Raw genomic sequence first — 24,396 nt, forward strand, 5'->3', positions numbered from 1 at the left:
ACATGCTATCCAAGACAAGCATGACCACGTGGTAGTCTTATAATAGAACACTATCGAGTTCAGGTTAGGATCCATCATCAAAGATTTCGAAGTATTTACGCGCGCTAGACTTCTTTTCCTTGAACAAGTCAATCAGTGGCTTGGGGTGTTAGGAATTACACATGGGATGGAGGTAGCTAGTCTCGCAAACCAGTGTATACTTCGCACATGCATAACTGACTTGGGATGGTTCCAGAGGAAGCAACATTGACTTTCTCAAATTCACGGCGGGAACTTGCACCAAATGCACATGAATTACAGGAAGTCACTCCTTTCAGCCGAACATATTCTTCATGAACGGAACATGAAGATAATGCTTATAAAAATTTCCAATGCTAACTGGATGCTCAACACAAATCATGGAGAAGATAAAAATGTTGTTGATGGGCTAAACAACAATTCATCCAGGTTTCCATATATGTGGAATTACACAATTATGTGAACAAGGTGATAGCATCGGTCAGACCCAAAAAATATAATGGTGTATGCCCGGGGAAACAACCATGGGTAAGACAACAGTACGAACATCGTTGGTTCTGATTTGATTTGACGATAGCCCATAGTCAAATCAAAGATTGGATAAGATAATAGGTCCAACAACTGATCACGAGGACCAATCAATGGAGATATCATCTTTCTTCAACACACACACATAGAAGATATCCCATAGAGACGAACTAAGTTAAGCAAAGCTTCTACCTTCCAACTCTCCAAGTTGTTGTCTAGCTCAACCAACTAGCTTAGGGATATCCAACACAGATTCTTGGAGAAGGGGTGATTTAGAGGAAAAAACCAACATGATCACGAACTCAACATAGCGGTCAGGTGACAACCAAGTAATACTTCTGAGAAGATCTTCGGAAAATCACGAACCACCGGTATGTTACTAAACTCGAGAACATTCTTGCTTTTTGGGGCAAGACGATGGGACCAAGAGAGTGATGGATTGCCACAATCCTATCTCATTGATTGAAGAGTGCACCGAAAATAAGGACTAGGTAGCACGATCCATCTTAGGATGATGATTCAATAACCAACACGCTAAGAATGAAATTATTGTCCATTAGCTACCAAGCAACGGGGTTGCTAGTAGTATTGATTTCACACATCATGGTTCACTTGTCGGCATTCCGGTTGCGACAACACAGGACCGAGGAATGAAACAATGATAGCGAGAAGTATCAATGCGTCAAGAATTCATAAGAGATGGTGCAATTCTCATGACAATCCTGACATAAAGGGGGTAATACTCCAGGGTAGAACAGAGCAAAAGCTGGATTGGCATTTGATCTGCAGAGCACAACTTGTCAGGACCCCGATTCCAAGTCACATCGATCTAGCCGGTAACACCTCATATCACTTTGCGGCCTCACGCACGGTATCCCACGGGTGTCGCCTTACCATGGCCCGGGACCGTTTGCGCCTTTTGGCTCACGTATATGATAGTGTTGCTAGCATCCATATGACAGAGAACCCGGGCCGACATGGCTAGTCGTGAACCCAAAGCGGCACAGACCTATGGAGACAGGCATACACGAATCACATCGAACATGTCGGTCATCAGCGAGTGATTCCGGGCTGTAGCACTGGGCTAACAGGACTCCGGGGAACCCGGGCTGTAGCAGGCTAGGCAGGACTCCGGATATCACCGCGTGACATTTCCCCGAAGGGACATACATAGGAACGAAGTGAAACACATGCCGGCCAGTCAAGTGTCCTGAGCAGTAGTGCTGGGCTAGCAGGACTCCGGTGAACCGGGCTGTAGCGGACTACTATGGCTTGGGGAACATTAGACTACATTTCCCCATAAGAAAGGCTGCCAAGGATAAACAACTAGATTGTCGGATCCCACTCATACCAAGCATTTCAATCATACACACAATATGCCCGATATGAGTACATACAACATGGCATCACAACAAAACTCTACAACTCAAGTACTTTATTTAAAGGCTCCAGGGAGCCATACACAACATGTTCATACAGATAGGGGTCACATGACCCGACACTCAAGCCATACAATCATACAAGCACATGCGGAAGCAACTAGTCTGAGTACAGACTCTAGAAAGAAAGAAGGCTTCTCGAAGCCTGTCTATCTACATAGGGCCCTCCATGGCCAGGATCACCACCTGGGTGGCTAGTCACTCGTCGACGTCAAGGTCTACGTAGAACCCATCGGAGGGGGCGGTGTTGTCGTCTGAAAACAGTAATTAAGCAAACATGAGTACAAAGGTACTCAGCAAGTCTTACATCAGAACCTACTATACATGCTTATTCTCAAGAAGGTGGTGGGGTTAATGCAGCAAGCCAGCTTTGACTCTTGGCTAAACTATCCTACGGAACTCCACCAGTAAAATAGTTTCGCACACGAGTCCACTACTCACCAACACAGTACTCCACCGGGGATCCTCCCTCGTCATCCTACGAGAGGGCCATCCTCGGTACTCACACTTATCTTGAGTCTTTTAGTAGTATCCATTAACTTGTCTATGAACTGTATAGGCAACCAAGTAGTCCTTTACCGCGGACGCGGCTATTCGAATAGTTTTATACCCTGCAGGGGTGTACTTCTTCATACACGCTTTCACCACTCACCGCCGTTTACACGACATGTACTCGGCAACCTTCAAGCGGAAGCCCAGCGAGGGTGTCGGCCACGGCCTACCTAAACACTTAAGTCTCTAGTCCAGGTTTATCGCCTGTCCAGGTTCCATCCACAGGGAGTCCGGCCGAGGTTTCCACATACGGCCCCGAACGATGTGAACAGGGTTCCTGAGACACCAAACGGGTGACTTGGTACACCGTGCCACGGTGTATCTACCGCAACATAGCCCACCCCTAGGGTCAGCGCTACGCACGGCCGCCAACACATAACCTACAAGCACTAGAAACTATTTGCAACTCCTGGACAGAGTACTAGGGTGACTAAGAAGCTGAGAGGGTCCATTGGTTTCGGGCCCAATGTACGGTAGTAACTGCATCTTAAATCACACATACAGATCTCAGTTCTTAGGGACGGCCTCAATGAAACAACCCACCATGTACTCCTACATGGCCTCTCATCGATACCTTTACCAAAACATGTTCAACACATCCCTCACATTACCGGCATAAGCATTTCACTCTGGCCCATCACCCAGATGAACCAGACCTGACACAACTCTAAGCATAGCAGGCATAGCAAGGTAGGAATCACATACATGGCTCAATCAACTCCTACACATGCTAGTGGGTTTCATCTAGTTACTGTGGCAATGACAGGTCATGCAGAGGATAAGGGTTCAACTACCGTAGCACACAGCAGTTTGAATCGCGTTGTCTTAATGCAGTAAACAAGAGCAGAAGCGAGAACATGGGTTGTATCGGAATGATCAATGGTTGCTTGCCTGATGGAGTGGTAGTGGGATACTGCCCTTCAGTTGGATACTCGTGAATATCCTCGGAGGCAGAACCTACCACGAAGAACACATCGGAACACAATCAATACATGACGATATGCAACAATATGATGCATGCTATGACGTGGCAATATGAATGTGTCTTGGCCTAATGCAAGTTATAATAGAAAGGAATGAACTCATTTGAATCAAAGATTCAAATATTAGCTCATTAAACATGGCCTTAATAGTGCATTTCCTTATTCTGCTTAAACAGCAAGGTAAACTTGTTTTTTCATGCATGAAACCATTATAGATGGATAGATTGAATTTTTCTGATAATTTTTCATATATAAATTACTTCATTTGGAGTTACGGTTGAATTTCTATGATTTTTAGAAGTTTTAAACATTTTCTAGAAATTCCTGAATAAAAATAAATCCAGAAAATGCATTACTGCGTCAGCATTGCATCATGCTGACCTCAGCAGGTCAAAGGCGCCAGCCCAGGTCAAACCTGACTGGTGGGCCCCTTCTGTCAGCCTCTCAGCTAATTAACAGGATTAGATTAACACTAATTAGCTATCAGTGGGGCCTGGGCCCACATGTCAGTGACTGAATTAAATAAAATTAGTTAAAACTAATCCTAGATTAGTTAGCAGACCGGCCCCACCTGTCATAGACTCGGGGGGTCTACCTGGGCCCACCCAGGAGTCAAACTGGGTCAAACTCGCCGGTGACTCGACGCCGGCGAGGCCCGAGATGGCGGAGAGCTTCGGATTTGGTCCTCCGGTGACCAAATCGACGGTGGAGACGTGCTACGCGTAGCTGGGGAGCTGCCGCATCCAGTGGTGCAAGTGGTTGGACACGGGGACGCCGGAAACGACGCCGGCGACGACCTTGGCGGTCGCCGGAGTTCGGGCGTGGATGGATTCGACGCTACGGTGCACGGGAGAGGGAGCTGGTGGTGGCTACGGGCTCCTGGTGCTGCGCTGAGCACAACGGTGAGCTTGGCCTTGAGCCACGGTGGCTCTGGCCACGACGGCGCCATGGTCGGCGGCGGGGAGCTCTCGGGTACGGTGGAAGTGGCTACTATAGAGGCCAAACGAGCACGGTAACTAGGGAGAAAGGAAGAGGAGCTCACAGCGGGGTCAGAGAGGGGGTCAGCGAGCTCGGGGAGGACTTGAGGCCGGCGAATCAAACGACGGCGTCCGGCGGCCGTGGACGGGGAAGAAGGGCACCACGTCGTCTTGGGGTCGTCCGAGCTTGCGTGGGTCGACGGAGAGGTCCAGGGTGACGAGGCGGAGCGATTGGGCTCGTCGGAGGGGTGAGGGAGTGGCTCTGGTGGCAACTACGGCGATCGGCGGTGAGGAACGCGCTCGGCCATCACGGGAGAGAGTGAGGGAGACGAGGGGGAGAGTGCGAGAGGATGAGAGGGGACGTGGGGGGTCGCGTGGCATCTCTGGACGTCTCCATGCGTCGGCAGAAGCAGGAGGTGGCCGGCGTGTGGCCGCGGGCGCCGGCCACGCGCTCCGCGTCCTTCTGGCGCGAGGAGGATGACGACTGGCAGCGCCAGTCGGCTGGGCCGAGCCAGGTGGGCTGGCCAGCACAGGTAAGGCCCAGGTGGGTTCCCTCTCTCTCTTTTTTTATTTGTTTCTGTTTTTCTATTTAACTGCAACTGTTGGGCTTTATTAAAAATACTAAAACGTTTCCAAAAATCCTGAAAATAATTGTGGCCTCTGTTTAGAATATTTCCAACAGCAAACATTTATTTCCAGAATTATTTGAGCATTTAATTTATTTTATAGCATTTAAATGCCCAAATTCAAATACTTATGATTTAATTCAATGACCTTCTATTGACCTAGAAAATTGTGCACCAATTTTGCCAGAGATTTTAACCCAAGACAAAGTGGGTGAACTTTTTAGAAGGGCATTTCAGGTTCATTGAAAATAATTTTAGTAAACCCTAGTTGTTTCCAGGGGGGTGTTGGGGGTTTCTGCCTTCCCCATTTCAAATTTAAGGGAAATTTAAACATGATGCACACTCTAATGCTTGAACTAGCTAGGGTGTGACAACTCACCCCCACTCAAAAGAATCTCGTCCTGAGATTTAGGATCCTCCGGGAAGAAGGTGGGGTACTCAAGTCGAAGACGACCCTCCCTTTCCCAAGTGGCTTCTTTCTCGGAATGGTGTGACCATTGAACCTTGAAAAACTTGATATTATGACGTCGAGTGGTACGCTCGGCTTGGTAAAGGATACGAACGGGATATTCCCGATATGAGAGGTTATCTTGTAGATCAAGCGTTTCGTGGTCCACTCCATGGATGGGATCCGCGAAGCAACGCCTGAGTTGAGAAACGTGGAAGACATCGTGAACTCTGGAAAGATGCGGAGGTAGTTCCAATTGGTAGGCAACTTCTCCTCGTTTGGCAAGAATGCGAAAGGGTCCAATGTAATGAGGGGCCAATTTGCCTTTGATACCGAAACGATGGGTTCCCTTTAATGGAGTAACCCGAAGGTAAGCTTTCTCGTCGACTTCATAAGTCATAGGCTTATGTTTACGATCATATTGACTCTTTTGACGAGATTGGGCTGTTTTCAATTTCTCACGAATAACGCGAACCTGCTCTTCTGCTTCCTGAATCATATCCGGGCCAAAGAGTTGTCTTTCCCCGGTTTCTGACCAGTTAAGAGGCGTTCGACATTTTCATCCATAGAGAACTTCGAAAGGAGCCTTGCCCAAGCTGGCTTGATAACTATTGTTATAGGCAAACTCCGCGAATGGAAGGCAATTCTCCCAACTCATTCCGAACGAGATGACAAAAGCTCGGAGCATATCTTCCAGAATTTAATTGACTCGCTCTACTTGACCACTTGATTGAGGATGGAAGGCGGTGCTGAAGGAGAGACGAGTTCCCATAGCATTTTGGAAACTTTCCCAAAATCGAGAGGTGAAGAGACTCCCACGGTCTGAGTTAATTTCCAATGGAACACCATGAAGAGACACTATTTGGGAGATGTATAAATCGGCTAGCTGGCTAGCGGTGATACTCTCACAAACAGGTAGAAAGTGGGCTACTTTGGAAAGTCGATCGATCACGACGAAGATGGCATTATTCCCTCTCTTGGTCCTGGGAAACCCAGTGATGAAGTCCATACTGATTTTATCCCATTTCCACTCGGGAATAGCCAAAGGTTGAAGGGTGCCAGCAGGCCGTTGATGCTCTGCTTTAACACGACGACAAACGTCGCAATTAGCAATGTATTGAGCGATTTCTCTCTTCATCCTAGTCCACCAAAACCTCTGGCGTAGGTCTTGATACATTTTAGTGCTACCGGGATGAATGGTGAGAGGGGATTCATGAGCTTCCTTAAGGATCAGCCGTCTCAGGTTTCGTGCCTTTGGAACCACTAGGCGATTTCCAAAGAATACGACACCTTGATCATCAATGGAGAAACAATTTGTGACTCCTTTCTTAATGTTCCTCTTAATACGGGAGACTCCCGGATCTACCTTCTGTGCCTTGATGATTTGATCCGTAAGGGTAGGTTTTGCCACCAGGGTGGATAGGAATCCTCGAGGAACAATGTGAAGATTTAGCTTACGAAATTCCTCATGGAGAAATGGTTGACTTTGTTGTAACATCAGGTTGTTACAATAGGACTTACGGCTTAGCGCATCAGCCATGACATTGGCTTTGCCCGGGGTGTAAGTTATTCCTAAGTCGTAATCCGAGATCAACTCAACCCAACGTCTTTGCTTGAGATTCAAATCTGGTTGGGTGAAGATATATTTCAAACTTTGGTGATCGGTGAAGATCTCGCAACGATTACCGAGAAGGTAATGTCGCCAGGTTTTAAGTGCATGGACTACAGCTGCAAGCTCTAGGTCATGAGTGGGATAATTTTCCTCATGTGGGTGTAATTGCCGTGAAGCATAGGCAATTACCTAACGATCCTGCATGAGTATGCAACCTAGTCCTTGTCGCGAGGCGTCGCAGTAGATAATAAAGTCCTTGGAGAAATCTGGTGGTACCAGTACGGGAGCAGATGTTAGGCGTCTTTTCAGTTCCTGAAAGCTGAACTCGCACTGTGGAGTCCACTCGAACCTTTTATCTTTCTTGAGGAGTTTAGTTAGAGGTTTAGCAACCTTGGAGAAATTCTCGACGAAGCGGCGGCAATAGCTCGCTAAGCCAAGGAAACTCCAAACTTGCTTGACCGTCTCAGGTGGAGTCCAATCAAGGACGGCTTGAACTCGCTCGGGATTGACAGCAATACCCTTACCAGAGATTACATGGCCTAGATAGGTCACTTCTGGCAACCAAAATTCACACTTGGAGAATTTGGCATAAAGGCGATGCTCTCGAAGTTTCATCAATACCAGCCTTAGATGTTCGGCATGTTCCTCTTCATTCTTGGAGTAGATGAGTATGTCATCGAGGTATACTACGACGAATTTATCCAAGTACTCCATGAAAACCGAGTTCATTAATCACGAGAAGGTGGCTAGGGCATTGGTTAAACCGAAGGACATGACGGTGTACTTGTATTGGCCATAACGAGTAACAAAGGCCGTTTTGGGAATGTCCCCGTTTCTGATTTTGATTTGATGGTAGCCCAACCTCAAATCCATCTTGGAAAAGACTGAGGATCCAGCGAGCTGATCATACAGATCATTGATCCTGGGAAGAGGGTATTTGTTCTTGATGGTGACCAGGTTGACAGGGCAGTAATCCACAACCATTCGATCCGTTCCATCCTTCTTCTTAATGAAGAGGACGGGGCAAGCCCAAGGAGAGGAACTAGGATGGATGAAACCCTTTTTCAAGGACTCATCGAGTTGGTTCTTAAGCTTGGCTAGTTCTAAGGGTGCCATCTTGTAGGGTCTTCTAGAAATTGGAACGGTTCCTGGAACAAGGTCTATCACAAACTCAACATCCCTGTCAGGTGGAACACCTGGCAGTTCTTCTGGAAAGACATCCGGAAAGTCTCGGACTATCGGAACGTCCTCAAGGTCTGGAAGGGGGTTGTCATTTAGGGAGTAAAGCTGGCGCTTGGCCACTCGAGTTAAGACATTGACTGTCTTGCCCGATGGGTGAGTAAGTTGAACGGTTCTAGTGGCACAGTCAATCTTAGCACAATGAGCTGACATCCAGTCCATACCCAAGATGATGTTTATGTCCGAGGACTTGAGAGCTATTAAGGATGCAAGGAAGACAAGTCTATCGACAAGAATTTCGTTCCCATGGCTTACTCTACAAGTTTGCCATTTGGAACCCGAAGTTTGAATTATCATGGAAGTGGGCATGTCACAGAATGTCGTGTTATGCAATCGAGCATAGTTCTCGGATATGAATGAATGAGATGCTCTAGTATCGAAAAGAACAGATGCTGGATGGCAGTTAACAAGGAGCATACCAAGGACGACGTTGGGATCCTCATGAGCCTCCTCGGCTGAAACATAGTTGACATGGCCACGGGCAGTGGTGACCGGCTTGGCGTAGAATGTTTTTCCCGCGGGCTTACCCCGGCCAACGGACTTTCCAGTTTGATTGGGGTTGTTGTTCTGGGGACACTCTCGGCTATAGTGACCCGGCTCTCCACACTTAAAGCATGTCACCACATTGGGGCGTGGAGCAGCATTAGCAGTGGGGCCACCATAGGGCTTGGGCGGTGCAAATTGCTGGTTGGGACGAGGCGCCTCAAAGGATGGCCTCGGGATGAACCTGGGTGGCAGTGCCGTGCTTGGAATCCACACCCGGCGCTTCTGAGCTCCAGAGCTGGATGAAGAGCCAAAATCACGGGAGTGCTTGCGTGAAGCGTCATAATCATTCTGGCCCGTCTCAGCACTGATGGCTTTATTGACCAACTTCTGAAAGGAGGTGCACTCGTGCAGACGAAGATCTCGGCGAAGCTCAGGGCTAAGTCCCTTGCGGAACCTTGCCTGCTTCTTAGCGTCAGTAGATACCTCTTCATGGGCATAGCGTGCTAGATTCCCAAATTCACAACTATATGCATCCACAGTCAGTCTTCCTTGGGTGAAGTTGCAGAACTCCTCCCTCTTGCGATCCATGAGACCTTCCGGAATGTGATGCTCGCGGAAAGCCTCACTGAACTCAGCCCAAGTAGTAACTTGGCCGACCGGGCGCATAGCTTCGAAGTTTTCCCACCAAAGGCTAGCAGGGCCTTCGAGGTGATAGGCAGCATAGGTAACCTTGTCGGCTTCGGCTACGTTGGCAGAACGTAGCTTGTGAGTGATGCTGCGAAGCCAGTCATCCGCGTCGAGGGGTTCGACGGAATGGTTAAACTTTGGTGGGTACAGCTTCATAAAGTCATTGATTGACACCAAGTCATTTCGCGGGTGGCGTGCAGTGTTCTGCTCAATCCGCTCTAGCAGGCGGTTAGTCTCACGGTTGTTTCTTTCCGCCTCCAGCATTACCTCGGCCAGAGAAGGCGGGTGAGGCAGATTTTCACCCCTAGCTGCACTGGCTTCCCCCTGCTTCGAGGCAGCAGGGTTGCTGCGGGTGTTGACCATCCTAGGAGAAAACAAGACAATGGTTTAGATAAGGATGGCTCAAACTTAGCAAGGAAGTGCAGAATGTAATGGATAACGCGGAATGCAGGGATGTTCATCCGTATGTCATGGTAATATAGAACTGCCACATATATACCAACGGTCATACACATCATACATAGTTTAGTACAAGCCCAAGCTACAGTACAACTATGATGACAGACATTACATCTCATCGGAGGCATTCCAAGCTCCTATACATTATTTTTCTACACCTCCGGAATTGACTACACACTAAGTCGTATTCCACAAGTCACGCAGGACAGTGGAGATACAACTACTACAATACTAGTGGTACTACTACTAACTCAGACAGCTCCGTAGTAGTCCTCATAGAAGTCACCTCCGTAGCCTGGAAGTTCAATGTGACCATTCGGGAACAGACGGTCCTGAGGAGCCTGTGGACCATAGGGGCTAGGATGAGGTCTTGGACCAACAAACGGTGGCCTGTAGGGACCACGGGGTGGGGTGATGCCTCCCACATCACACCAATCCACCATGTCTGGCAGAGCTGATCTCACAGGATATAGATCCCTTGTATCCATACATCCAGCTTGCACCGCAGGTGCAAACCGAGTCAATGTGGCCCAATGATCAACACGGGTATTGAAAAGCTCCAGCCTCAAGGCCCAATTCTCTCGGTCCTTATCTTCGAGCATCTCGGCAGTGGTACGAGTTAATGAGTCCTCCTGAGTGGAGTTAGCATAGATAGCCTGAAGATACCCTTGCGCTCCCGGAAGTGAAGCTGGCATGTAACGGAAGTTGGTGTTCCGAAGCAGGCCAGTCCGGACTCGCAAGATGGTCATCATGGAATAGGCAGCATCCTGCACAGCCATCTCAACAGTAACCCCGAGTCCATAGGAACAGTGAAGGGGCTCGGTAGATCCAGGATAAGAAGGAAATATCCTGACGGTGCAGAGATATTGGCTTTGATTAAAGTCATGGAACTGCTCTTCGACGGTGTATTTGGGATACCAACGGTAGCCCGTCTCGATCATTACCCGGACTAACATAGCAGTATGACCGGGCACGTCGAGGCACCGGGTCAGGCGAACCACTTGGTTTTGAACACGGTTGGCCATCTGAAAGCACAACCACAATGCAAAGACATCAGAATTTCTAGGGAAAATTGGACAGCATAACAGCTGTAAATGCTCAGAAAAAGATTTGAGACATCCATAACAGTTCGCAATACCACTCAACAACATCATATCAAGATTCTGATCCAATTAGCAACATACTAAAATAGTAGAAACTGAACTGGGGTTTGTAGCATCAATCCTATAAGCTACTAATCCGTAGTAACTGAACTGGGGTTTGAGCCAAACTGGGGTTTGAGCCAAACACGTGAACCTGATAGAAGGAGAGAGCCTAGTCCTTCACCCACGTTGAATGAGAAGAGAATGACTCAGATCAGAGGCATAGGGTAAAGGAGTAAAAGAGCCTTACGTTCCCTCCCACAATCAATTCCCCTACATATAACTAAAGCATTTCTAGACTCGACATCGACCAGTTTGGCTCAATGAACCTACAGGCAGTCCGGCTCTGATGCCAATGCTGTCAGGACCCCGATTCCAAGTCACATCGATCTAGCCGGTAACACCTCATATCACTTTGCGGCCTCACGCACGGTATCCCACGGGTGTTGCCTTACCATGGCCCGGGACCGTTTGCGCCTTTTGGCTCACGTATATGATAGTGTCGCTAGCATCCATATGAAAAAGAACCCGGGTCGACATGGCTAGTCGTGAACCAAAAGCGGCATAGACCTATGGAGACAGGCATACATGAATCACATCGAATATGTCGGTCATCAGCGAGTGATTCTGGGCTGTAGCACTGGGCTAACAGGACTCCGGGGAACCCAGGCTGTAGCAGGCTAGGCAGGACTCCGGATATCACCGTGTGACATTTCCCCGAAGGGACAGACATAGGAACGAAGTGAAACACATGCTGGCCAGTCAAGTGTCCTGAGCAGTAGTGCTGGGCTAGCAGGACTCCGGTGAACCGGGCTGTAGCGGACTACTATGGCTCGAGGAACACTAGACTACATTTCCCCATAAGAAAGGCTGCCAAGGATAAACAACTAGATTGTCGGATCCCACTCATACCAAGCATTTCAATCATACACACAATATGCCCGATATGAGTACATACAACATGGCATCACAACAAAACTCTACAACTCAAGTACTTTATTTAAAGGCTCTAGGGAGCCATACACAACATGTTCATACAGATAGGGGTCACATGACCCGACACTCAAGCCATACAATCATACAAGCACATGCGGAAGCAACTAGTCTGAGTACAGACTCTAGAAAGAAAGAAGGCTTCTCGAAGCCTGTCTATCTACATAGGGCCCTCCATGGCCAGGATCACCACCTGGGTGGCTAGTCACTCGTCGACGTCAAGGTCTACGTAGAACCCATCGGAGGGGGCGATGTTGTCGTCTGAAAACAGTAATTAAGCAAACATGAGTACAAAGGTACTCAGCAAGTCTTACATCAGAACCTACTATACATGCTTATTCTCAAGAAGGTGGTGGGGTTAATGCAGCAAGCCAGCTTTGACTCTTGGAAAAACTATCCTACGGAACTCCACCAGTAAAATAGTTTCGCACACGAGTCCACTACTCACCAACACAGTACTCCACCGGGGTTCCTCCCTCGTCATCCTACGAGAGGGCCATCCTCGGTACTCACACTTATCTTGAGTCTTTTAGTAGTATCCATTAACTTGTCTATGAACTGTATAGGCAACCAAGTAGTCCTTTACCGCGGACGCGGCTATTCGAATAGTTTTATACCCTGCAGGGGTGTACTTCTTCATACACGCTTTCACCACTTACCGCCGTTTACACGACATGTACTCGGCAACCTTCAAGCGGAAGCCCAGCGAGGGTGTCGGCCACGGCCTACCTAAACACTTAAGTCTCTAGTCCAGGTTTATCGCCTGTCCAGGTTCCATCCACAGGGAGTCCGGCCGAGGTTTCCACATACAGCCCCGAACAATGTGAACAGGGTTCCCGAGACACCAAACGGGTGACTTGGTACACCGTGCCACGGTGTATCTACCGCAACATAGCCCACCCCTAGGGTCAGCGCTACGCACGGCCGCCAACACATAACCTACAAGCACCAGAAACTATTTGCAACTCCTGGACAGAGTACTAGGGTGACTAAAAGGCCGAGAGGGTCCATTGGTTTCGGGCCCAATGTACGGTAGTAACTGCATCTTAAATCACACATATAGATCTCAGTTCTTAGGGACGGCCTCAATGAAACAACCCACCATGTACTCCTACATGGCCTCTCATCTCTCATCGATACCTTTACCAAAACATGTTCAACACATCCCTCACATTACCGGCATAAGCATTTCACTCTGGCCCATCACCCAGATGAACCAGACCTGACACAACTCTAAGCATAGCAGGCATAGCAAGGTAGGAATCACATACATGGCTCAATCAACTCCTACACATGCTAGTGGGTTTCATCTAGTTACTGTGGCAATGACAGGTCATGCAGAGGATAAGGGTTCAACTACCGTAGCACACAGCAGTTTGAATCGCGTTGTCTTAATGCAGTAAACAAGAGCAGAAGCGAGAACATGGGTTGTATCGGAATGATCAATGGTTGCTTGCCTGATGGAGTGGTAGTGGGATACTGCCCTTCAGTTGGATACTCGTGAATATCCTCGGAGGCAGAACCTACCACTAAGAACACATCGGAACACAATCAATACATGACGATATGCAACAATATGATGCATGCTATGGCGTGGCGATATGAATGTGTCTTGGCCTAATGCAAGTTATAATAGAAAGGAATGAACTCATTTGAATCAAAGATTCAAATATTAGCTCATTAAACATGGCCTTAATAGTGCATTTCCTTATTCTGCTTAAACAGCAAGGTAAACTTGTTTTGTCATGCATGAAACCATTATAGATGGATAGATTGAATTTTTCCGATAATTTTTCATATATAAATTACTTCATTTGGAGTTACGGTTGAATTTCTATGATTTTTAGAAGTTTTAAACATTTTCTAGAAATTCCTGAATAAAAATAAATCCAGAAAATGCATTACTGCGTCAGCATTGCATCATGCTGACCTCAGCAGGTCAAAGGCGCCAGCCCAGGTCAAACCTGACTGGTGGGCCCCTTCTGTCAGCCTCTTAGCTAATTAACAGGATTAGATTAACACTAATTAGCTATCAGTGGGGCCTGGGCCCACATGTCAGTGACTGAATTAAATAAAATTAGTTAAAACTAATCCTAGATTAGTTAGCAGACCGGCCCCACCTGTCATAGACTCAGGGGGGTCTACCTGGGCCCACCCAGGAGTCAAACTGGGTCAAACTCGCCGGTGACTCGACGCCGGCGAGGCCCGAGATGGCGGAGAGCTTCGGATTTGGTCCTCCGGTGACCAAATCGACGGTGGAGACGTGCTACGCGTAGCTGGGGAGCTGCCGCATCCAGTGGTGCAAGTGGTTGGACACGGGGACGCCGGAAACGACGCCGGCGACGACCTTGGCGGTCGCCGGAGTTCGGGCGTGGATGGATTCGACGCTACGGTGCACGGGAGAGGGAGCTGGTGGTGGCTACGGGCTCCTGGTGCTGCGCTGAGCACAATGGTGAGCTTGGCCTTGAGCCACGGTGGCTCTGGCCACGACGGCGCCATGGTCGGCGGCGGGGAGCTCTCGGGTACGGTGGAAGTGGCTACTATAGAGGCCAAACGAGCACGGTAACTAGGGAGAAAGGAAGAGGAGCTCACAGCGGGGTCGGAGAGGGGGTCAGCGAGCTCGGGGAGGACTTGAGGCCGGCGAATCGAACGAGGGCGTCCGGCAGCCGTGGACGGGGAAGAAGGGCACCATGTCGTCTTGGGGTCGTCCGAGCTTGCGTGGGTCGACGGAGAGGTCCAGGGTGACGAGGCGGAGCGATTGGGCTCGTCGGAGGGGTGAGGGAGTGGCTCTGGTGGCAACTACGGCGATCGGCGGTGAGGAACGCGCTCGGCCATCACGGGAGAGAGTGAGGGAGACGAGGGGGAGAGTGCGAGAGGATGAGAGGGGACGTGGGGGGTCGCGTGGCATCTCTGGACGTCTCCATGCGTCGGCAGAAGCAGGAGGTGGCCGGCGTGTGGCCGCGGGCGCCGGCCACGCGCTCCGCGTCCTTCTGGCGCGAGGAGGACGACGACTGGCAGCGCCAGTCGGCTGGGCCGAGCCAGGTGGGCTGGCCAGCACAGGTAAGGCCCAGGTGGGTTCCCTCTCTCTCTTTTTTTATTTGTTTCTGTTTTTCTATTTAACTGCAACTGTTGGGCTTTATTAAAAATACTAAAACGTTTCCAAAAATCCTGAAAATAATTGTGGCCTCTGTTTAGAATATTTCCAACAGCAAACATTTATTTCCAGAATTATTTGAGCATTTAATTTATTTTATAGCATTTAAATGCCCAAATTCAAATACTTATGATTTAATTCAATGACCTTCTATTGACCTAGAAAATTGTGCACCAATTTTGCCAGAGGTTTTAACCCAAGACAAAGAGGGTGAAATTTTTAGAAGGGCATTTCAGGTTCATTGAAAATAATTTTAGTAAACCCTAGTTGTTTCCAGGGGGGTGTTGGGGGTTTCTGCCTTCCCCATTTCAAATTTAAGAGAAATTTAAACATGATGCACACTCTAATGCTTGAACTAGCTAGGGTGTGACACAACTACTTTGACCCAATCCTGGAAAGGGACGAGGTACTGGAGTTTGTTTCTCCTAGTCATTCCGGAATAGAACGACTTGATGGACCACAAGAATAAAAGGCATCGATGAACACAAATGCACACACACTCTTGGCTATGAACTGATAGAGGATGGTCGGAATAGAACTGAAGAGGAACAACTCAAGGAACATATAACTTTCTGAGTTGTGGATGCATAGATTAGTATGTCGAGCAAAACTCAACATTTCTTCCGGACAACCCATGCAGAAAGGTAGGACTGGCAGATTCACAATGCAGAATGGAGAACTCAATAAGAGCACTCTTATTGTGATCTTTTGGTTCAAAGGCTTTTGCCATATTGGTTCATGGTATTGGAAGAAAGATATACCATGGACCTCGAGGACTATCGCAGGGTTACTAATATCTTGAGGGAACTAGCAAATACTAACAACATGAAATAGGTGAACCTCGGGTTCAAAACTCAGGAGTAGAATGCCTACTACTAAGTGGCATCACGGGATGCTTTCGAGAATGGTGGCCAGAATCATCACACCGGGAACACAAATCATTGCTAAATTACTAGGTGACTCCCTAAAACACCTAGGGACATAATAATAGCTCCAACATATATGTCGAGGCAATAGAGTACCTCAACTCACAGATTAGTGTGGTTGAACTGGCCCAAAGGAACATCGGGAACGGAAAGAAGCGATTTGCAAATGCATCAGACTATTTAGAAACATGGGATGACTCGGACAGCATAATGGCTGTAAATGCTCAAAATGATTTGAGACACCCTGCAAAATGGTGGCATAACCACTTAACATCACAATATCAAAGTTCTGAGATGAACTGCCAACACGCAGAAGTAGTAGGAACCAAACTCGGGCTTAAACTCAAAAATCCTAGGCAACTACGGTTTAGTAACACGTCATCCTGGTAGATAGATGAGAAGGCCTAGTTCTTAATCCCCGTAGAAAAGAAGAGGTTGACTCAGATAAAAAGGACATAAGGTAAAGGAATAAAAAGAGCCTTACGTTCCCTTCCCCAATCAATTCCCTTATATAGCTAAAGCATTTCTAGACTCAACTTCGACCAGTTTGGCTTGGTAATCCTATAGGCAGTCAGGCTCTGATACCAAAGCTGTCAGGACCCCGATTCCAAGTCACATCGATCTAGCCGGTAACACCTCATATCACTTTGCGGCCTCACGCACGGTATTCCCACGGGTGTCGCCTTACCATGGCCCGGGACCGTTTGCACCTTTTGGCTCACGTATATGATAGTGTCGCTAGCATCCATATGACAGAGAACCCGGGCCGACATGGCTAGTCGTGAACCCAAAGCGGCACTAACCTATGGGGACAGGCATACATGAATCACATCGAGCATGTCGGTGAGCAGCGTGTGAATCCAGGCTGTAGCATTGGGCTAACAGGACTCCGGGAACCCGGGCTGTAGCAGGCTAGGCAGGACTTCGGATGTCACCGCGTGACATTTCCTCGAAGGGATAGACACAGGAACGAAGTGAAACACATGCCGGCCAGTCAAGTGTCCTGAGCAGTAGTGCTGGGCTAACAAGACTCCGGTGAACCGGGCTGTAGCGGACTACTATTGCTCATGGAAGCACTAGACTACATTTCCCCATAAGAGAGGCTGCCAAGGATAAACAACTAGATTGTCGGATCCCACACATACCAAGCATTTCAATCATACACACAATATGCTCGATATGTGTAAATACAACATGGCATCACAACATAACTCTACAACTCAAGTATTTATTCATTAGGCTCCGAGGAGCGAGATATTACAAACATGGGTCCCATGACCCAGCAATCATAGCATACAAATCAAAGCACATGCGGAAGCTTAACATGTCTGAGTAGATACATCTACAAATGAAAAGGGCTGAGAAGCCTGACTATCTACCAGATCCTGCCGAGGACACAAGATCGTAGCTGAGGTATCAAGCTAAACGTCAAAGTCCACGTGGACTACTAGCGAGACTGAAGTCTCTCTGCAAAACACAAATTAAGAAAACATGAGTACAAAGGTACTCAGCAAGACTTACATCAGAACTAGCTACATATGCATCGGTATCAATAAGGGGGGGGGGGTGGAGTTTAACTGCAGCAAGCCAGCTTTGACTCAGTGGCTAACCTGAACTACGACTGCAAGCAACTCTTTTGAGGTGGCGCACACGAGTCCACATATCCACCATTCAATACACCACTATGGATCCGCTCCCGTCTCCTTACGAGAAGGCCATCCATAGCACTCACACTTATCTTGCGAGTTTTAGAGTATCCACTTTCACTTGTCTATGAACTATTATAGGCAACCCAGAAGTCCTTTACCGCGGACACGGCTATTCGAATAGATCATTTATAACCCTGCAGGGGTGTACTTCGTCACACATGTTTCCACCACTTAGCGTCCGCACACGACATGTGCTCGGCAGACTTCAAGTGAAAGCCGACGTGGGTGTAGACCACACCTGACTAACCGCACAAGTCTCTAGTCCAGGTTTATCGCCTATTCGGGTTCCATCCGCAAGGGAATCCGGCCGGGGTGTCCTCAACGGCCCCAAACGATGTGTACAGGGTCCCGAGACGCCAAACGGGCGCCCGGCATACCCGGACACAGTGTATCTACCGCATCATAGCCCACCCCTAGGTTCAGCGCTACGCACGGCCGCCAACACATATCCTATAAATACTAGAAACTAGTTGCAACTCCTGGACAGAGGACGAGATGGGTCAGTAAGTCGAGCGGGGTCATATTTCAGGGCCCAATGTGTGGTAGTAGTTGTTTCATGGATCACAAACACAGAACTCAGTTCCTGAGAATAGTTTCGATGAGACAACCCACCATGTACTCCTACATGGCCTCTCACCGCTACCTTTACCAAATCGTGTTCACACACTTAGCTCACACACAGTAGGACATGTTCCCAACTTTCCAATTCATTCCCGATGAATCCGACCTGACACAACTCTAAGCAATAGCAGGCATGACAAGCAAACATGAATGAGTAGGCACATCAGGGCTCAAACAACTCCTACTCATGCTAGTGGGTTTCATCTTTTTACTGTGGCAATGACAGGTCATGCAAAGGAAAGGGGTTCAACTACCGCAGCATGTAACAGTTGAATCGTTGTTGTCCTAATGCAGTAAAAGAGAGCAGGAGCGAGAGAGTGGGTATGTATTGGAATGAACAAGGGGGTTTTGCTTGCCTGGCACTTCTGAAGATAGTATAGTTCTTCATCAGTGTCATCGATCAAATCATTGAAGTAACGTCTACTGAGAGGGGACAATCACCGGCAAACACAAAAGAACCAACATTCAATTAATGCAATGCACAAGCGAATGAATGATATGACATATTAAGGTACTGAATTGACCTAATGCAATATCTAGCCAATTTAATCGAAGTGGAGCTCAAACAAGATCAAATTCCAACTCCAAATGTTATTTCATAATTTGCCCTAATCATCATTTGTCCTATTCAGCGAGGTTAACTTGTTCAAACATGCATGATCATGGCATAAACAGATTCTTTGGATTTATCTGATCATTTTTCATATATAATTTATTTCATTCTGAGCTACGGTTGATTTTCCATGAATTTTTGAAGTTTTAAACATTTCCTGGAAGTTCCTGATTATTTTTAAAACCAAAAAATGGTTAACTGCATCAGCATGACGTCTGTGTGACATCAGCAGGTCAACAGGGGTTGGTCCGGGTCAAACCTGACCTGTGGGGCCCGCACGTCAGTGTGACAAGGCAGGAACAGAGACTGACCAGTGGGGCCCGGTCAAAGCTGACTGGGCAGGTCAAACCTGACAGCCGGGCCCCACTTGAATTAATCTAATCCTAAACAAAAACTGATCCTGGTTAATTAAGGGCGTGGGGCCCAACTGTCTATGTCACTGTGGTTAATTAACTAGGTGATTAGACCTTAATTAAGCAGCCATGTCATCATCACCGGAACTATGCCGGCGATGACCAAACCGACGGCGAGAGCTCGTTGGACTCAAGTTAGGGACGGCAGTTCATCACGCTGCTGGCACCAGGGAGGGCCTCTCGCTCGTCCGCATCCAAAGGACCGGACGGGAGGCCGTGGGGTGGCCGGAAATGACATCGGTGATGACCTCGCGCGGCGGCACACACACGGGCTCATCGGGGAGGAGGCTACGGAGCACGGGCGAGCAAGCTGAAGCTTTCTAAGGCTATCCGGGAGTGCCAGGAGGACGGTAGCATCCTTGGGCTCTACTGGTTCGAGCTCTGGACTCGTCAGCGACATGGCCGACGACGGTGAGCTCTCGGTGCTCATGGGGAAAGCGTTACAGGAAGAAATCGACGACGATCCTAGGGGGGAAACTAAGCAGTGCTCACAGTGAGTTGGATGGGCGGCTCGTTCGGCTCGGGGAAGCGTCGAAGCAAGTAGGCAGTGAAGGGGATCTCCGGCGACCCGAGGAGGAAGAAGGGGTCGGGGACGTCGTCACGGAGCTCCTGGCGGCTCCTGGCTTGGTGCAGAGGATGCGAGGGTCGAGGTGGAGCTCGTGGCATATCCGGATGGCCGTGGGGAGGTCGGTGGTAGCGGCGAAGGGCGACGGTGGTGGCGGCTCCGTTCGGTGGTGAGAGAGAGAGGTCCAGGGGAGAGGGTGAGGACGAGGGAGAGCGAGAGAGCGTCAAGGGGGTTGCGTGGCGTCCTCAGGGCGACGGGGAGACAGGTAGGGAGGCAGGAGGTGGCCAGCGCGTGGCCGGCGCGCGGCGAGCACGCGCCCCTGCCTTCTGGCGCGAGGTAGGTGGTGACTGGCGCTGGCCAGTCGGCTGGGCCGACACAGTGCCAGGACAGTAGTGGCCCAGGTAAGCTCTCTCTCTCTTCTCTGTTTTCTATTTTCTTTTCTACAATTTGTTTTGGGTTTAGTTTTAACACCAAACCATTTTATAAAATCCTAAAAATAATTATGTGGCTAGAACTAAAATATCCCAAACCACATAAAATGTTCTAGAATTATTGGACATATATTAATTATATAAAGAGTATATATCCAATGCAAATAGTTATTGAATTAATTCAAAGGCCCAAAATAAATGTTTCTGAGATACCAAAAACATTGGTTTGAATTTTACCTCTTGCCAATATTTTCAGAGACTAAGAGGAACATTTTCTTGGACTTCTTTGAAGACATTTTAATGTTGATTATTTTTGAACTGGTTTCTGAGGGTTTCAACAAACCTCGATTCAACTTTCAGAAATTTTAGACATGATGCATGAGTGCAGTTGCAACTATTTCACTCAGGTACTCTAGGGCTGTGACAGGGCGCGACTATGTCGGATCTTGCATGGGTCTTTCGAGCCGTACATCGGCCTGAGGGACCAGTGGATGGCTTCGATGGAGGACACTGGTCTCCGCATGTTCTCATGAGATTATGGCCAAGATGGACCAGCATGGCTTCTACCGCATCATATCGATGAGTCTTGGTGACGGTACCAAATCTAGTAGATCTCGGATAGAGGGTCCCAATCTTGTAATTTGGGTGCGTCTTCTAGTAAAGACAAGGGATATTTAAAGTGACAAGCGTGCACCCCACTTTTAGAAAGATAAAAGGGAACCTATCTTTGACACTAAAATTTTGGATTTTGTGCCTAGGAGTGTTATGATTAATAGAATTTTTGAAAATTCTCCTAATAAATCACGTTGCCATATTGAAGAATTGAATGATGATAAAAATTTATAGTTGGCATTATGTCTAGCTAAAGGGCACTAAACAATAGCGCTTGTTGGGAGGGAACCCAATACTTATCTTTATGTTTTAGTGTGTCTACATATTTATTGCTACTTTAGTAATTATGGTTGTATCTTTTCTTTTCTTTATGTGTCAAGTCAAGAATTTGGGATGTTGCAAATGCATGTTTGTTAGTGAGGGAGTCCTGGATTAGGGGGTATCCGGACAGCTGGACTATATCCTTTGGCCGGACTGTTGGACTATGAAGATACAAGATTGAAGACTTCGTCCCGTGTCCGGATGGGACTCTCCTTGGCGTGGAAGGCAAGCTTGGAAATACGGATATTTAGATCTCCTTCCTTGTAACCGACTCTGTGTAACCCTAGCCCCCTCCGGTGTCTATATAAACCGGAGGGTTTAGTCCGTAGGACAACATACAATCATACCATAGGCTAGCTTCTAGGGTTTAGCCTCTCTGATCTCGTGGCAGATCAACTCTTGTACTACTCATATTATCAAGAATAATCAAGCAGGACGTAAGGTTTTACCTCCATCAAGAGGGCCCGAACCTGGGTAAAACATCGTGTCCCCTGCCTCATGTTACCATCCGCCTTAGACGCATAGTTCGGGACCCCCTACCCGAGATCCGCCGGTTTTGACACCGACATTGGTACTTTCATTGAGAGTTCCTCTGTGTCGTCACCCCAACAATGCATTCCAGGGTGAGACTTTTCTCCCCGGACAGATCTTTGTATTCGGCGGCTTCGCACTGCGGGCCAACTCGCTTGGTCATCTGGAGCAGATTGAGAGTTACGCCCCTGGCCACCAGGTCAGGTTTGGAAGCTTAAACTACACGGTCGACATCCGTGGAGACTTGATCTTCGAAGGATTCGAGCCCCTGCCGAGTGCGCCGCACGGTCACGATGAGCATGATCTAGCTCTACCATCGGATAGTGTTCAGGAGACCGCACCGGCAACCGCTCCGGCCCTCAATTTGGAGCCAATTGCGCCATCCATGGACGGGTGGATAGACCCCGCCACGGAGGCTGTATTCTCAGCGGCGATGGAGCCGAGTATCGACCTTACCCTTCACGGGAGCCGTGCCGTCGAACTACCGGATTCTTCCCCGGCCATGGACTCTGAACCGCCTGCGCCCGTGCCTATTGAATCCGACTGGGCGCCGATCATGGAGTTCACCTCCACGGATATCTTTCAACACTCGCCCTTCGTCGACATACTGAACTCATTAAGGTCTCTCTCCCTGTCAGGGGAGTCCTAGCCGAACTATGTTCGACAGGATTGGGATGCGGATGACGAAGGAATTCTCCGCCCACCCACCACCCACTTAGTAGCCACTATCGACAATTTGACCGACATGCTCGACTTCAACTCCGAAGACATCGACGGTATGGACGACGATGCGGGAGACAAAGAGGAACCACTGCCCATAGGGCACTGGACAGCCACCTCATCATATGATATATACATGGTGGACACACCCAAAGAAGGCAATGGCAATGGGACAGCGGAGGATGACCCCTCCAAGAAGCAACCCAAGTGCCGACGTCAGCGGCGCCGCTCTAAGTCTCGCCAAAGCGGTGACACCGGCACAGGAGATAATAGCACTCCGGACAGTGCGGAAGACGACAACAATCCCCTCCAGCAAGATTTAGAGCAGGAGGATGGAGAAGCCAACCCTCCCGAGAGAGCGGCAGATGGAGAGGCGGAGGATGATAATTACATGCCTCCCTCTGAAGATGAGGCAAGCCTTGATGACGACGAATTTGTCATGCTGGAGGATCCCGTCGAGCAAGAGCGCTTCAAGCGCCGGCTTATAGCCACGGCAAGTAGCCTTAAGAAAAAGCAGCAGCAACTTCAAGTTGATCAAGATTTGCTAGCTGACAGATGGACTGAAGTCCTTGCGGCCGAGGAATATGAACTTGAATGCCCCTCCAAGAGTTACCCAAAGCGCAGGTTGCTACCCCGACTGGAGGAGGAAGCATTAAAACCTACATCTCCAGCATATGATGCGGCTGATTGGCCACCTCGTGGCCGCGACAGAGAGGCATTTCAGCCAAAAACTCAGCCCGCACCCCGACGCCACTCAAATAAAAATGGCAAGGCACGGGGAAACACGCTAGACCTGCGAGACGTATTGGAGGACAAAGCAAAACACGCAAGATCGATCTATGGATCACGAGGGCATGCCACTACGCGAGACAATAACCGTCACGCCGGATATAATAAAATTAAATCCGGCCAGGCCGAACACAGCAGACAAGACTCATTCGAGCTGCGTCGCGACATAGCCCACTACAGAGGTGCCGCACACCCCATATGCTTCACAGACGAAGTAATGGATCACCAAATCCCAGAGGGTTTCAAACCTGTAAATATTGAATCATACGACGGCACAACAGATCCTGCGGTATGGATCGAGGACTTCCTTCTGCACATACACATGGCCCGCGGTGACGATCTACACGCCATCAAATACCTCCCTCTCAAGCTCAAAGGACCAGCTCGGCATTGGCTCAACAGTCTGCCAGCAGAATCCATTGGCTGTTGGGAAGCTCTGGAAGCCGCATTCCTCGACAACTTCCAGGGCACTTATGTGCGACCACCAGATGCCGATGACTTGAGCCACATAATTCAACAGCCAGAGGAATCGGCCAGGCAATTCTGGACACGGTTCCTGACAAAGAAAAATCAAATCGTCGACTGTCCGGATGCAGAGGCCCTACCAGCTTTTAAGCACAACATCCGCGACGAGTGGCTCGCCCGGCACCTTGGCCAGGAAAAGCCGAAATCTATGGCAGCCCTCACGATACTCATGACCCGCTTTTGCGCGGGATAAAACAGCTGGCTGGCTCGCATCAATAATATATCAAAGAACCATGGTACTTCGGATACCAAGGATGGCAATGGCAGGTCACATCGC

The sequence above is a fragment of the Triticum urartu genome, chromosome 7A, assembly GCF_056163025.1.
Source record: "Triticum urartu cultivar PI428250 chromosome 7A, HENAU_Tu73, whole genome shotgun sequence".
In the NCBI taxonomy this organism is placed as follows: domain Eukaryota; kingdom Viridiplantae; phylum Streptophyta; class Magnoliopsida; order Poales; family Poaceae; genus Triticum; species Triticum urartu.